The sequence below is a fragment of the Oncorhynchus kisutch genome, unplaced genomic scaffold (assembly GCF_002021735.2).
Source record: "Oncorhynchus kisutch isolate 150728-3 unplaced genomic scaffold, Okis_V2 Okis09a-Okis19a_hom, whole genome shotgun sequence".
In the NCBI taxonomy this organism is placed as follows: domain Eukaryota; kingdom Metazoa; phylum Chordata; class Actinopteri; order Salmoniformes; family Salmonidae; genus Oncorhynchus; species Oncorhynchus kisutch.
The window spans coordinates 7,702,963-7,703,860 of NW_022261985.1; positions in this window are offsets into that span (position 1 = coordinate 7,702,963).

Genomic DNA, 898 nt, shown 5'->3' on the forward strand with positions numbered 1-898 from the left:
GGTCCCATTCACACACACCCCTCTGATCTAAACCCGATCTAAAGCAGAGATAGACTGGTCCCAGATCAGTTTGTGTTGTATTACCAAACCCTACGGTAGTTGTCATTCCAACTAGCCTGGTCCCAGATCAGTTTGTGTTGTATCACCAAACCCTAGGGTCGTTGTCATTCCAACTAGCCTGGTCCCAGATCAGTTTGTGTTGTATCACCAAACCCTACGGTCGTTGTCATTCCAACTAGCCTGGTCCCAGATCAGTTTGTGTTGTATTACCAAACCCTAGGGTCGTTGTCGTTCCAACTAGCCTGGTCCCAGATCAGTTTGTGTTGTATTACCAAACCCTACGGTCGTTGTCATGCCAACTTAGTGACCAGAGAGGATTTGACAGGCATCGTGTCACAGGCATCACATCTGGGCCACAGTTACAGAAACACAGAGGGGTTTGACTGGATCCCGCTACACGCTAACGCTAGTCAGTCGATCCATCAACCCCAGTCACTTTGACCTTCCATGTTAGCATCCAGCGCTAGAGGTGAGATGTGATCAGAACGCCTCCATCTTGTTTGTCTTTTGTCACAGTGATCGTCGAGGCGGGGGTCGTTGAGCAACGCAAACTTTTCGTAGCGTCTCTCTCTCTGTCTCTCTCTGTTTCTCCCTGTCTCTTCCTGTCTATTTCTCTGTCTGTCTCTCTGTCTGTCTCTCTCTGTCTGTCTCTCTGTCTCTCAATCTGTCTCTCTCTCTGTCTCTCTCTCCCTGTCTCTCTCTCTCTCTCTGCCTCTCTCTCTGTATCTCTCTGTCTCTCTCTCTCTCTCTGTCTTTTTCTGTCTCTCTCTCTGTCTCTCTCTGTCTCTCTCTGTCTCTCTCTGTTTCTCCCTGTCTCTTCCTGTCTCTTTCTCTGTCT